The sequence below is a fragment of the Odocoileus virginianus genome, chromosome 13 (assembly GCF_023699985.2).
Source record: "Odocoileus virginianus isolate 20LAN1187 ecotype Illinois chromosome 13, Ovbor_1.2, whole genome shotgun sequence".
Taxonomy (NCBI): Eukaryota; Metazoa; Chordata; class Mammalia; order Artiodactyla; family Cervidae; genus Odocoileus; species Odocoileus virginianus.
This window is the reverse complement of record NC_069686.1, coordinates 36,861,822-36,875,507: the sequence shown is the minus strand read 5'-3', so window position 1 is coordinate 36,875,507 and position 13,686 is coordinate 36,861,822. Positions and strand designations below refer to the sequence as shown.

The 13,686-nt window shown below is 36.8% G+C and overlaps 1 long non-coding RNA gene across 1 annotated transcript in view; it reads left to right on the top strand.

Annotated features, from left to right (window-relative positions):
- LOC139038064 (uncharacterized) overlaps nt 1-13,061 on the top strand; it is a 32,034-nt gene extending 18,973 nt beyond the window's left edge. Inside the window, exons 2-3 of the long non-coding RNA XR_011490986.1 lie at nt 7,715-7,738; nt 8,020-13,061. This is a non-coding gene — a long non-coding RNA (uncharacterized lncRNA). The remainder of the gene's footprint in view (nt 1-7,714; nt 7,739-8,019) is intronic.
- Nucleotides 13,062-13,686: the final 625 nt, after the last annotated feature.

Sequence of the window (13,686 nt, the reverse complement as noted above, 5' to 3'; positions counted from 1 at the left end):
GATCTTTGATTTCTTTCATTAGCATTTTGCAGTTTTCAGCTACAATATTTGTACATGTATTGTTATGTTTGCACTTTATTCCATTATTTTTGAGTGACTGTAAATAACAGTGTATTGTTTAATTTCATTTTTTCCCAAAACTCTTATATTTACTTTTATGCAAATTTAAAAAATTAACTTTACTGGTGTACAGTTGCTTTACAGTATTGGGTTAGTTTCTATTCTACAGAAAAGTGAATCAGCTCTGTGCATGCACGCTCGGTCTCTCCAGTAGTGTCTGACTCTTTGCAACCTTATGGACGGTAGCTAGCCAGGCTCCTCTGTCCATGGGATTCTCCAGGCAAATATACTGGAGTGAGTTTCCACGGCCTCCTCCAGAGGATCTTCCTGACCCACGGATCAAACCTGCGTCTGCTTGTCTCATGCATTGCAGGCAGATTTCTTACAGCTGAGCCACCAGTGAAGCACATATACATATATCCCCTCCCTTTTGGACTTGCCTTTTCATTTAGGTCACCACGCTGTATTAGGTAGAATTCCCTGTGCTATACCATGATTCATATTAGTTATCTATTCTATAAATAACATCAGTAGTGAGTATGTGTCAGTCCTAATCTCCTACTCATCTTCCCTTCCGCTTTGGTATTCATATATTTGTTCTCTATGTCTGTGCCTCTATTTCTTCTTTGCAAACAAGATCATCTATACCATTTTTCTAGATTCCACGTGTATGCATTAATACACAAATATGTTTGTTTTTCTCCTTCTGAGTTACTAACTGTATTTTTAATATTGGTGCCTGTAAACTCATTGCTAATATACAGAAATATAATTGATTTTTGTATGTTAGTCATATATCTTGAGACATTGCTCAACTAATTTATTAGTTGGAGGAGGTGTATATACATGGTTTTAGAAGATACACACACGTATATATACATACACATGTATATACACATAGAAGTTATATACACATGCACACATACTTTGAGATTTGCTAAATCTGATCCATAAGCTTTTTATGTCCTTTTCTTATCTTGATGTTTTTGCCAGAATTTTAGTATTATGTTGAATAAGAAAGGTATAAATGAATATCTTGTCTTGTTTCTGATTTTAGAGGAAAGCATTGACTCATTCACATTATACATGATGTTTGTTACCTGTATGATTCTTGAAGATGTTCTTTATTAAGCTGAAGTAATTCTTTTCTACTCCTATTTTCCTATATGTTTTGGATTATAGCTCAAATGCTACAAATTCTTGCTGTTCTAATTGAGGGTTAATAGATTTTCGTGAATGAATGTTTCTCCATTTGCTATATGCCTTTATTTATTTTCCGAAAAACTTTCATCAGTTAAATTGTTATTTTTCTAAGGGAGGATTCACAGACAGTTCCATCCTTCCCATCCTTGAATGGCATTTTGCTATGTTTTCCTGAGTGGGGAAGAAAGGGAAGAATTTATCACTCCATTCCTTTAATAACACATGGAAATTTATTACTTGAGTAAACTTGCAGTATCATGTGTGTGATGTGCAAAATATTTAGGACTTCTAAGATAAGCAATAAGTTATAAAAGATTTTAAGCAAAGGAAGGGCAGAATTTTAACCACCGTGACTGTGGCAGTTCCTGTAACTGCCTCAAGAGTATGAGTTTGATAATAAGATTGGGGACAAGGGAATAGATTAAGACCAAAATTGAATCAGATGTCTTATCAGCTCTCTCATTTGCAGCTTGTCCAGGAGGCAAAGCTATTACCAATGTATCCATAAAGACTTATATTAGAATGATGACATTTAAATGGAAAGGAGGAGATGGGAGAAGATATTGTGAAAAATTCTATAGGTTTGACAATGGATTGGATGGGGAAAGGATAGAAAAATTAAAAATCAAAGGTTATAGTTAGTTCCTAAGGCAACAAGCCTGTGCCATTTGCAGAAACAGGAAATTTAGACAAAGGCTCTAGTTTGCCAGGGAAGCTAGTGTATTTGGATATTAGTTATGATAAAGATAAAATGCCATTACTCCATAAGAAAGGTCTGAATCTATCAGGCATTTGTCAATTCATATCTAGATTTTAGAGTGGTTATTGCTAATGAAGCTGTGAGTGTGGATTAAATTACTGAAACAGAATTGATAGACATATGAGGGTTGAGAACTTCCTGGAAGACTTGAAAATAAAGAAATAAAGAGGAGACAGGAAATAGTGAAGAAAACTACAAAAGAGTAGTTAGTAGTAAAAAATGGAGACAAGAGGATAGTCTTCATCACCCTTACAACTTAACCGTGTGTTGATAGTCTCTAGTTTCTTAATGGTTCAGTAATTCTTCTAAAATCTCATGCCCAAAATCAGTTTGGTTCAGGATAGACTGAGCTAATGGCTGCATCACTGAATTATTACACACAAAAAAATTTTATTGCTTCTATAAGATCTGGCGATCTAGTACTATGCCTTTATATAGAAAATAAAATCCAGCATTAATACACTGGGAAACTTCCAGTCTGCCTTCCTTCTCTATTTTTCTATGTATGCCCCCGTGCACATATTTAAAGTTAATATGCCTACATCTTTGCCTAAAGGTCAATGAATTTTTAGTGAAAGGATACACTAAGCTTAATTATCATGATATATGCTTAAATGAGCTTTTTTACTTTGGTGCCCAAGATGCATTGTCAATTCTAGTTTATAGTACTTGGTATTTTGACTATCCATTTGTTTCTCTTGCCTTCCTTCATCTCCAGATATATCAAGTCCTACAGGTACGACCAGTTCAGCATGGGCTTCTCTCAAGGTGAAAGAATCATCATGTTTCATAACTTGACATAATCAGAGCAATAGCTAGTATTTATTAAGCATTTGGGTTTCCCTGGTGGTTCAGTAGTAAAAAAAAATCTGCCTGTAACATCTGCAACACAGGAGGTACAGTTTCCATCCCTGGGTCAGGAAGATCCCCTGGAGAAGGAGAATGGCAACCCACTACAGTATTCTGGCCTGGGACATCTCATGGACAAAGGAGCCTGGCTGGCTACAGTTCATGGGGTCACAAAGAGTCAGACAGGACTTAGCGATTAAACACACACACACACACGTTAAGCACTTAGCTAATACCAAATGCCATACTTAAGGTTTTAATATATCACTCTTTAGATCTTTACATACTCTTAGTGGTAGGTATGCGTGTTATACATGAAGCAAAGGGGAATGTAGTGACTCGTTCTGAGTCACACATCTAGTGCCTATGACAGAAACAGGCTTCAGGCTACACAGTCTGATTCCAGAACTAGACTTATCCTTTTCATCCAGCATCAAAATCTCCAATTATCAGAGCCAACATTTTCCTTATCTTTCCCAAAAGATTTTTAGGTAAAAAAATCAAAGAAAGCATCCTAACTTTCTCAGATCTTAAATATTGGAGATATTACAGTATAAAAAATTATAAAGTATATCTTATAAAAATATGGTAGTATAAAAACTATGAAATATAGATTGTTATAAATAATAAATTATTAGTAATAAATATATTATTATATTATATAAAAATATATGTCAAATACTATTCCACTGTAAAGTGACTTCTATGAACTTGAAAAATCTGCAGGTTTCAACAGTAGTAGACAATACAATCTAAGAACTATTAACAGAAAAGATAGTTTACAAATGGGTTTAGAAAAAAGTATGATCTGGAAAGCAAGTCTGTCTTTCATTAATGCTTTTTTCTTTGTAAAATAATTTTCACCCTTTATATTTCCTTTCCCTTTGCTGAAATCTTTTACTGGTTATTTAATCCCAATAGAACTGGTCTCCAAGCCTCAACTGTTCAGTCAGTTCCAACACTTAAATAAATATTATTGGACTGGAAAGGGAAAGCAGTAGGCTGTCAGAGATACCAATGCAGGACTGAGAGTATGAGTCCACACAGCATGATGGACAGGATGCTATTCAAATATCTCATCTCACTGCACATTTCAGACAGCAGTTTCACAAGAAGAGCTGGGGCCCCAGGCCTTAGGACTTTTCATAAGAAAGGAGAATGCACACTCCAAGTTCAAACACTCCAGATTTGATAGACATCCTTATTTAAATTAAACATTTGGCACAAGCTCCAGTTCAAGATCCAGCTGGTAATGGTAAGACTGGAAGTGGTATTGGAAACACTTGTTAGATTTTTAAATTGGTGTTACAGCTGCCAGTTGAAAAGGAACAGTTACGCCCATTCATATGTTTAAAGCAGGGAAGGATATACTGAAGTAAGTGTTAATTGTTAGTGAGGGAAAAATATGTTAAAGCACTTACAATTAGCACTTAAAGTTTGAGTCTTTGGCCCATGTTATTTAGTCAGTTGCTACAATAAACCTTTATGTATTTTTGTTGTGGAGATTCAGCCAAAATGCTCTGTTTTGCCTCTTATGTGCTCTTCGGCTTTGTGAATAAGAAATACACCAAGATAAACCTTGAAACATATTTAAATCCAATTCTGTGATTCACAGTGGAAAGGGTACAAGGAACGAATCTGGTAAAATGAAGCGTTATTTATGGAAAAATGGATTTAAATACACGAAACTATTCCATGGCAGGATGGAGGCCCTTCTTAGATTGTGGTCTGGCAGTTACACAAGCAAACCAATTGTGAGAAAAGCCTATATTTGGGGGCTGAACTGGGAGAATATGTATTTATCTCTCTTCTCCTTGTTAATTATAGGACTGTTCAGATAGGAGGGAACAAATTTGCCTCAGTGATTCTTATTTCAATTTTTAAGCCAAATTTCATCTTGGGTGCAAAAATCTGGTGGGTTGTCTTGATTTCCAGGGATGTGGGAAAAGCTTTGCTATTAATATGTTACTGGTCCCTTCTCTCACTGCAGCAACATAGTGCAATACAACAAGTTGGGCAAGTGGAAGCTATTTTCATCTGTGAGAACGACCTTCAGACCCCTCTCACTTGAAATCTGAGGAAGAATTAGACTCATTCATGAGAGTCATGTATTTAATCAGGTTGTAAAAGTAATATTTACTAGTGGACTGCAAGAAAGAGGCTATGAATGATTGGGCCCCTAATTAAAAGTATGATTTTAAAGATTTGCCCCATGGGAGCTATTTATTTTTGTAGTCATTTCCCAATATTTCCATCCTCAGGAATTTGCCTTTAATTTTTAACTTGGAAAAAAAAATGCAAAACATTGAAACCAGATATTCAATCATAGCTGGACAGGTTATGCATAGATGCCTCATGCAAGTTACTACAGAGATGAAAGGCAAAAATGAAATCAAGGGAGAAACCAGTATGATCTCTTAATGGAATATGGAAGAGCAGAACAGGGCTCTTGAAAGATACATAGTAGCTATTAGCTAATTGATTAATTAGCTGATTAATTCTTATAGGGTCAAGGACTTTGCAAATGATGCTTAAATTCTTCTTCAAAAGCTCTGCTGTATTGCTTGTCAGGGCACAATTTATATTAAAAATACTGACCATGATTCTAAAATACCATAGGCTAGTCCAAATCACACAGATCAATGTAAGAAAAATATATTGTTTATAAATAGATCACTTATCTTCCTTAATATTTTGTGCTTCCTGTCTTCAATTCATTTTTAAAATTTTCCATTATCATGTTTCCAGCTTATATATATCAGGACTAAGAGGTAACCTTATTTAAACATGTGCACACAGGTTGATATCCCTCAGCCTATGGGGAACATTGAAGGTGGCACTGAAATTAGAGGATATGATTAGGAGCAGCTCAAACATAAAAGTATAACCTACCTTTTCTCAGTGTTTACCCTTCTGTAGGAATGAATGAACTCAGATTCACAGCAATAATTCAATCATTACTGTCTTTACTAATGTGAGACTTCTCAGTTCAATTCAGTTCAGTTGCTCAGTCGTATCCGACTCTTGCGACCCCATGAACCGCACGCAGCACGCCAGGCCTCCCTGTCCATCACCAACTCCCAGAGTCCACTCAAACCCATGTCCATTGGATCGGTGATGCCATCCAACCATCTCATGCTCTGTTGTCCCCTTCTCTTCCTGCCCTCAATCTTTCCTAGCATTAGGGTCTTCTAGACCTCTGTAAAGTCACTTCCACATATTTTTAGGTGTCCTCAGGGGACACTGCTCACAAAAATGAAGAGTGGCCAACAGCCAATATTCCATGTCTTAGCGCCCTCAAAAATGAGCTAAAAGTGAATATCAGTGTTTTGTGATGATATATAATGAAATACTTCTCAGGAGAACAGCTCTGCCATGTGACTTGCAGTCTCAGATTTATGGTAATAGGGTTACTATAAATTGGTCTCTGGTCAATCATCTTGCTTGTGCCATATTGGTCTGACTCAGGATACCTCCTGGTGGCATGCACATCTCTCAGACAAGATGGATTCCAGCACAAAGTTTTCTGGAAAAGTGGCAGTGCATATTATGAGCTGGACTCCTTCCTCTTTTTGGCCCTTCCTGAATTCTTCCAGCTGGCAGTAACTTGCCAATTCCATGTTCTTTTCCAGAACCTCTTGTGAGGTAACTGCCAGTGGTTATTATCCCACCTGGTTAGGGTAGGTGGTTGCAGGCAATGGTTCCCTAACAGAACCATGAACAATAACACACCATAATGCTATCTGGTGAAATTAGCTAAAGACCACATTTAATAGAATATGCTTTCATCTGGTAACATTTCCCAGTCTTCCCACGAGGAGAAGAACTAGTAGGTGTTGTGCTGGTCTGCCGAGACACATGAGCAGGCACACACTGAGGTCAACTTTACAGTCTGTCAAGTTGTGGGTAGTGTGTGAGGAGGGGCATTTGTTTTATTCTCCTCTCATATCAACAAAAGGCTCTAATCGTATCCCTCTAAGCAAGGGGAGGAAAAAAACTTTGGAAAGCATCAGTGTTCTTTGGATCAGTTGACAGTGCATGAATTATCAACATATATGAAATTATTCATTTATGCAAAACTATAATTTGTATAGCCTCTTATTCAGCATGATTGCTTCCCATGTGTGCCAAACATACACAGTTGTAACTTCATTAGAGTAAGTATTCAAGGCAGGGATATCTAACCTCTAATTTCTTTCCCTGTCATACACAAACACGCACACAGAAATTGCAAGAGAACATCCAGATTTCCTCATTACGGACACTTTTGTAAAAAGCAGTAACCAAAATGTGAGGAATACGCAACGTTCACCTCACGGGATATTTGTAATAGTATGAGCGGAATGGAGACTCCACAGCAATACCTGCAGGCTAGGTGGTCTCTTGAAAATGTCAGGAATTGCACATTTCTTTTAAAAATGTTATAATGTAACAACAGAGCAAAGTGAAGGAACAGAAATAGATATGTTTGTTTTAAATATGCTTTCACATTTTAGGCAGTCCAACTATGGAAAATATTGTCTTAGAATTACATTCTTCCTCTTGATTATCCCACAAATTTGGTATTAATTAGCTCATTGTTTCTCAAGTTTCACCAAAAAAAAAAAAAAAGTGAAATAATGGTATAATTAAAAGAACTAACTTCACAATTATCTGAATCATTCTGATATTAAATGAAGAAAATGGAAGGAAGGAGAGAAAGGAAATAAACAAAAAGAAAACAACAACAAAAACCTCCCATCTTATTGGACTAAATAAGATCATGAGTATTAATAAATGGCTTTTTTAAAGGCAAATTCTTATGTGCCTAAAAATGATACTTATTTCTGTGTTTTTTTCCAGAGATGGTGACATGGAAGACCACAGGTAATGGTTACAAAAGAAATGCCAGTTTTGGAGTGGTGGTGGTGGTTGTTGGCAAGCTTTCCAACTGTCTTTCTGGACAGACACAAAGGAAAGGGTAATCGGAGCCAAAACTATTCAATCACAAAGACTCATTAGTGTCTGAATATGGAACTCCAGGAATACCGGCCTTTGTGGAGTGGGCAAATGCAGACATACTCTCTACTTCCTTTTCCCTCCGACCTAATCTTGACTCCAACTCTGAAGTGAGAACCATTATATTGATTTGGTTTTTTTTTTTTCAGCAAAGGCAAGACAATGGACTCCCAAGCAAGCTGAGCAAGAGATTTAACCCCACACGTATTCTTCAAGAAGAAAGAAATCTTTCTTTCAAATCACAGGGAAATAAAGACAAAGAAAGGAATAAATGTGACTCAGATGCGTGAGTGCTTACTAAGTCGCTTCAGTTGTGTCCGACTCATTGAGACTCTACAGACCATAGCCTGCCAGGCTCCTCTGTCCATGGGATTCTCTAGGCAAGAATACTGGAGTGGGTTGCCATGCCCTCATCCAGGGGATCTTCCCAATCCAGGAATAGAACCTGTGTCTCTCATGTCTCCCACATTGGCAGGCAGGTTCTTAACCACTAGTGCCACTTGGGGAGCCCTATGACTCAGAGAGGAATGAATAAATATATACCATACGAATAGTAATTAAAAGAAATCTGAAGTAGCTATGCTGCTGCTGCTAAGTTGCGTTAGTCATTTCCAATTCTGTGCAACCCCATAGATGGAAGCCAACCAGGCTCCCCCGTCCCTGGGATTCTCCAGGCAAGAACACTGGAGTGGGTTGCCATTTCCTTCTCCAGTGCATGAAAGCGAAAAGGGAAAGTGAAGTCGCTCAGCCATGCCCGACTTTTAGTGACCCCATGAACTGCAGCCTACCAGGCTCCACCGTCCATGGGATTTTCCAGGCAAGAGTACTGGAGTGGGGTCCATTGCCTTCTCCAGCTATGCTAATTCCAGACAAAACTGGCTTCAGAACAAGGAACATTTTCAGGGATAAGAAGGGAAATTACATAATGATAAGGAAACATTACATAGTAATAATGTCCAAAAAGACATAACAATTATAAATGTATATAAATGTAACAGGGAACATCAGGATAAGTGAAGCAGAAACATAGAACTGAATGGAGAAATAGACAAATCCACTCTTATAGTTAGAGCCTTAAATCTCCCCTCTGTCAGTAACTGATATGTCGAACAGGCAGAAAATCAATAATAACATAATTGACCTGAAAAGCACTATCAACCAATTTGATATAATTAACATTTATGGAATACTCTACCAACAGAGTCATAATAAATATTTTCCTTAAATTCACTTAAAACATTTGCCAGGACTACACTTTGGTCCATAAAATACAGCTTAGCAAGTTCAAAAGAATAGAAATCATACAAATGGAACTAAAATAGAAATCAATAACAGAAAGATAACTGGAAAACTCCAAAATGTTTGGAAATTTAAAAACACAGTTTTAAATATTTACTTATTTATTTGGCTGCAACAAGTCTTAGTTGTGGCACACAGGATCTTCTTCATTGCAGCATGCAGAATCCTTGGTTGCAGCGTGTGGGATCTAGTTCCCCAACCAGGCATCAAACCTATAGGCTCCCTGCTCTGAGAGCAGAGTCTTAGACACTGGACCACCGTGGAAGTTCTCGAAACACACAGTTAAATAACAGATGGATCAAAAAGTAAATCTCAAGATAAATTTTTAAATGTTTTTAATCAAATAAAAGTGAAGATACAGGTTATCAGAATTTGTGGAATAAAGCAAAAGCAGTGAAAAGTGGTAAATTTGTAATTTTAAATATATCAAATAACTTAGATGAAATAGTCAATTCTTTGGTCAAAACTCATACAAGAGGAAACAGATAATTTGAGTAGCCTTGGAAAATGCAAAAGTATCAAGATGGTAATCAAATCATTTGTTGCATTTATCAAAACTCAGATTTCATAGTACATCGTGAGCTTTAATGTATACAAATTAAAAAATCACTTAGGAGGCTGAGAAATCTCAGAGTGGAATGCAGCTTGTAAAAGATAAATCTAACTGCATTACAAAGATATTAATGACAGTCACTGAGGCAGAAAAGAGTATGTCAACACTATATATCGTCACCCTGCTTATTTAACTTATATGCAAAGTACACCATGTGAAATGTGGGACTGGATGAAGCACAAGCTGGAATCAAGATTGCTGGAGAAATATCAATAATCTCAGATTTGCAGATGACATTATCCTTATGGCAGAAAGCAAAGAGGAACTAAAGAGCCTCTTGATGAAGGTGAAAGAGGAGAGTGAAAAAGTTGGCTTAAAACTCAACATTCAAAAAACTAAGATCATGGCATCTTGTCCCATCACTTCATGGCAAATAGTTGGGGAAACAATGGAAATAGATGGGGAAACAATGGAAGTGGTAACAGACTTTATTTTCTTGGGCTCCAAAATCACTGCAGATGGTGACTGCAGCCATGAAACTGAAAGAGGCTTGCCCCTTGGAAGAAAAGCTATGACCAACCTAGACAGTATATTAAAAAGCACAGACCTTACTTTGCCTACAAAGGTTTGTCTAATCAAAGCTATGATTTTTCCAGTAGTCATGTATGGATGTGATAGTTGGACCATAAAGAAAGCTGAGTGCCAAAGAATTGATGCTTTTGAACTGTGATCTAACCAGTCAATCCTAAAGGAAATCAGGCCTGAATATTCATTGGAAGGACTGATGCTGGAGCTGAATATCCAATACTTTGGTCACCTGATGTTAAGAACTGACTCATTGGAAAAGATCTTGATACTGCGGAAGCTTGAAGGAAGGAGGAGAAGGGGATGACAGAGGATGAGATGGTTGGATGGCATCACTGACTCAATGGACATGAGTTTGAGCAAGCTCCAGAGGTGGTGATGGGCAGGGAAGCCTGGCATGCTGCAGTCCATGGGGTTGCAAAGAGTTGGATACAAATGAGTAACTGAACTGAACTGAACTGAAGGCAGAGGAATAAAAAGATGCTAGGCTTTGCTGGTGACTCAGTGGTAAAGAATCCACCTGCCAATGCAGGAGACATGGGTTCAGTCCTTAATCTGGGAAGATTCCACTTGCTGCAGAACTAAGCCCATGCACCACAACTATTGAGCCTGTGCTCTAGAGCCTGGAAACTGTAACTACTGAGCCCGCACACCCCAACTACTGAAGACCAAGCACTCTAGAGTCCGTGCTCCACAAAGAGAGAAGCCACCGCCGTGAAAAGTCTGAGCACCACAACTGGAGAGTGACTCCCATTTACCACAGTTAGAGGAAAGCCAGAACAGCAACAAAGACTCAGCACAGACAAAAACAAAGAAGGAGAAAAATTCTTAAAAGAAGAAAAAGATGCTGACCTAAGTAACTCTGGAAATGGGTAGAGTCGGTTAGAATAAAGGCCAAAAGAACAGTATGTAAGTGTTGTAGTTGATAACATTGTTTCTCATAGAAATTGGATTGTGGATGGCTGGAGTTGGGGATGGGGGTCTCATGGTTGTAGTGGGAGGTTATGGTAAGTGGAGGAGGCTAAAATAATTCATGCAGTGGTAATGGTTAGGGAACCATCATATGAATTCATCATATGAGTTATATAAGGAGATACAGATTTGTGTATTTACAGGAGTTGCCACACTCATGCATTTCCTTGTTCTGTCAAAGGAGATGACTTACAATAATATACCAATAGCAACAAGCACACCTAGGGCTTGCATGGCTTCTGATATCAATTCCCTATAAGAAGAGCCAGGTTCCTTAAAGAAATGGCAATTATAGAACTGGAGTAAGAAATGCAAAGGAGCCCAGAGCACTCTGCTGTGTCAGAAAGTAGGAAAGTGCTCATGCACACGAACACACACACACACACACACACACACACACAGGATGGTAGTATGTCAAGAAGACCAAGCGCCAACTGAAAAACCTCCCAACTGACAAAACTGAAATAAATTAAGCAAAAAAGAAAAAAAGGTTTGGATTATAACCCAAAGTATAGAATAATTTTCTAGTCAATACTGATATAAATAAATGACAAAAAATGAAAACACAAATCTTCCATTCAGAAGAACTCCACATAATTTACGTAGATGTTCTACACTCACAGAAGTGAGCACAACTCCCCTGCTCAAGGGTGGGTTGTGCTTAATTTCCTTGCAAAGACTACAGAAAGGGGAATAAAGAAGAGAACAGTGGAGAAACCCAACAAATACTAAAAAAAAGGAGTGTTTTTGTTGTTGTTGTTTTAATCTTTGACCATGCAGGGAATGGATGTGAGGCATATGGAAACTTCACAGATTATCTTCACAATTTTTTGTAAATCTGAAACTTCTTTAAAACCAAGTTTATTTTTATAAATTACTATTGGAGCTATACTTTGTCTTTGAAGTGTTTTGAAATAGAAGTAGTTCATAGTCACTGAAGAAAAGGTATAAAATGATTTTTAGGTCAAAAGAAAATAATCACTAAAAGTTACTCAAAAATAACCACTATTAACATTTTGGAGTAGTGTTTTTTTTGACTTATACGTATATTTTTTCCAAAATTACAACCATAAAGTATGTACCATTTTGAACTTCTTTATCCACATAAAAGTATATTTTGACTATCAATTCAAATGATAAAAATAGACAACTTTGCTATGATTTTTATATGTGACAATGTCTTCTGTTATGCTTTTGTATTATAATTCATTTAACCAATTCCCCTATTGAAAGGTCATTTAAGATAAAAGATTTTCCTTCAAACACTTTGTAAGCATATTAATGAATTTTCGTAGGGTGAAATCATGAAAGTGGATTTGTTCAGTTAAACTGTAGGTTCTGTTTAAAGGCTCTGTATACATATTCTGTATACATATTGATACATTTCCTTATAGAATGGCCATGCAATTTTATATGCCTCTCAGCAGTATAAAGGTGTGGACTTTTCTTTATACTCTCCAAAATTTAAGATTATGTACTTAAAATTAAAATAAATATCTGTCAATCTAAAAGAACAAAATTGGTATCTTGTTATTTTAGTTTGCATTTCTTTGACTGCTAATGAGATTGATGCTATATTCGTGTATCCACCGGTTATTTTCATTTCTTTTGTGTATCATTTCTTTATAGCATTTGTTAATAAGAGTAATGTTGTTATAACTGTACTAGAATACAAAATACATCAGTAGTTTTCTCGGTTTGATTTAAATGTTCCCCTCCTTCCCTCCCTTTCTTCCCTTCCTTCCTTTTCTTTCTTTCTGTAATAAAGTGAATTACATCAAGCATTTGCTTTATGTTATATTTTAGAATTCACGCCTAGAAAAGCCCCTCAATCCTAAGAATATAAATATTCACTTAAATATTGTTTATAAATTTAGGCCTCTAACCCATTTGTGTTATTATTTGTCTTGAGGTAAAGATAAAACATTTTTTTCAAGAAAGTAGTAACAACTCCAACACTCCTCATTCAGTTGAAAATGCCATTGTTATCATTCTTTAAATACTGGAATGCATTTGTTTCTGTTATTTGGTCTATAGTGTTCCTTTGATTTCAACACCCATTCTAGCGCATTCAACACTCTTAATTTGTTGTTTTTATTTTGATGACTAAGTTGATAACATCCTGGATCTCTTTTGCTGCTTTGCAAAGCTCAATAACCCTGAGAATATACAGATTTCAGGAAGTCTTTTCTTGTTTGACTACCTCCTGGGAGGAAGGGGGACATGGAATTCACTCATCTGAGAAGTTTCAGTGTCAAATGCTCTGGCCTTGTCTTTGTGAAAGAGGACACCATTTCATGACCCATGATTTTCCATATGTTAATTCCATTTAAAAGACAAGCAACTTAGTGACCTGTATGTTCAGATGTTAACACATATTAAGTGCAGTGGATTCTTCTGTTTCAGG